The following is a 2,213-nucleotide window of genomic DNA, read 5'->3' as shown; positions in this document are numbered from 1 at the left end:
ATGTGGCATAGCAGTTTCGTTTCAAGTGTGCAGACCTACCATCACATGAAAATGTAACTCAATTTTCATTACATGTGTACCACTGAGGCATCCACTGTTGATTTCATTCCTCCCCAAATACTGGAGAAGCTAAACATCAATTATCTGAGTTTTCTGTGTCTCTTGCAAATTTAGCCAAATTTGTATAAAATGTTTCAGATATCTAATTTTTGACGTGAATCAAACTTTGGGGCTGCATATTAAATATGCCATTCTACACTGAAAACAGACTTGTGGTTGCCAGGGGGAGAGGGGTGGCAGAGGGAAGGATTGGGAGTTTGGGATTAGTAGGCACAAACTATTATGCATAGAATGGATAAACAACAAGGTCCTATTGTATAGCACAGGGAATTATATTCAGTATCTTCTGATAAATCATAATAGAAAATAATATGAAAATAATACATATGAATCTCTTTGTTATACAGTAGAAATTACACTGTAAATCAATTATACTTCAATAAAAATTTTTTAAAAATCATTCAAATAAATGTTGATGTTATATACAAAAATATGTACTTTTACCCTATTCCACATCTATCCCCCATGTCCTTTTTTCTTTTCTTTTCTTTTCCTTTTTTTTTTTTTAATGGTGGCAGATGATTTATTAAGCTGAGCCTTAGTACAGGTGCTGGGGCTTGCCCATGATGCTCTTAATGTACAAAGTCCGGATGTTCTGCCAAATTTTCTTGAGCAGTGACACCAGGAAGTTGACATCTAAGTGGATGTTGTACACAAGCTCATCATCTGTCATCTTCAAGTGGTCAACAGCCACTGCCAGACACAGCACCTTCTTCATCTGGAACTTGATCCTGGACTTCCCTTCATCAACTCTGGTCACCATATTCTCATTGTGGGTCAACAAGAAAGGGAACTTGCCAGGCTTATTCAGGCCTGGGCCCAGGATTCATGGGATATGCTTGATTAGAGACTCTGAAGCCAAAAAGGCGTCATACTTCTTGGCCAGCTTCTTGACCAGTTTCTTATTCTTTCTGAGTTTCTTCAGTGTTCCCATGTCCATGTGTGGGATATCCACAGCCTTGGCCTCACCGCAATGCTGCTAGTCTCCCAGAACACATGCGGAGAACTTGGGGTGGGGAGTAGACTTAAGCCTGATGGTGCCTGAGAAGCTTTTGTCCTTCTGAGGGTCATAGTTCTTCAGGCTGATCTGAAGCTCCACTGTCTCTAAAAACTTCTGGCACTTGCACTGGTTCCCATGCAGGACCTCCCGCACAGCCTCCTATAGGGTGTCTGAGGAGACTTTGCTGCTCATGGTGCTTGGTGCTGCGATAACCAGAAAAAGAGCCCTTTTTTCTCATATGCATGTGTAACGCCCTTTAAGATAAGATTTATTCTAGTTTGTGGCACTCTTAATTTCATAAAATGCTAATTAAACCTTATTATCTACTCACTGTATCTTTTAAAAGGACGTAGAAAAAGTATTTCATTAGATTACTAATACATTCCTCATGCTTGTTAAGTTCTAATTGGATAAAACCTTCACTGAAATTCCTGGAGAGCTGTTTTAGTAACTGAGTTTTTTTTTTTATTTCTTTTTTGGTTTTAGGGCTTCACCCACAGCATATGGAGGTTCCCAGGCTAGGAGTTGAATCGGAGATGTAGCCACCAACCTACACCAGAGCCATAGCAATGTCGGATCCTTAACCCACTGAGTGAGGTCAGGAATCGAACCTCCAACCTCATGGTTCCTAGTCAGATTTGTTTCTGCTGCGCCACGACGGGAACTCCAACAATTGGCTTTCGTGGGTCCATGTGACATGGCTTCTGCACATGGCTATGACATTAACGTACCCTTAATGGCAGTTCTAGTGAAGACCTAGCCCCTTTCCTATTTCCTTCCCCACTTTGCTTCCTGATATCATCTCCCATATAAACATCTGGTTGCCATATCTAGGGTGAGCTCAAATTGGGCAGAGTCCAGAAATCTTTAGCACATAACCAAAAATTTAGATTCTCTTGTGAAAATTCCCTGGATCAGCTATACTATGGTGCCAATAAAGAAATATAATAATAATAAATAACAACAGCTAGTATTTACGAGTGAGTACTCCATGCCAAGCACCGAGCCAAACTCCTTAAACAGAGTTGGTCCCCAGAAATCATATAAGATTCATTACCCCTATTTACAGATGAGAAAACTGAGATTTAGAGTC

At 40.4% G+C, this 2,213-nt stretch overlaps 1 pseudogene; it reads right to left on the bottom strand.

Annotated features, from left to right (window-relative positions):
- On the bottom strand, positions 492-1,312 carry LOC110257040 (annotated as a pseudogene).

Source organism: Sus scrofa, chromosome 1, assembly GCF_000003025.6.
Source record: "Sus scrofa isolate TJ Tabasco breed Duroc chromosome 1, Sscrofa11.1, whole genome shotgun sequence".
NCBI classification, from domain to species: Eukaryota; Metazoa; Chordata; class Mammalia; order Artiodactyla; family Suidae; genus Sus; species Sus scrofa.
The sequence above is the reverse complement of the archived record's forward strand: the minus strand, read 5'-3'. Positions and strand labels throughout refer to the sequence as shown.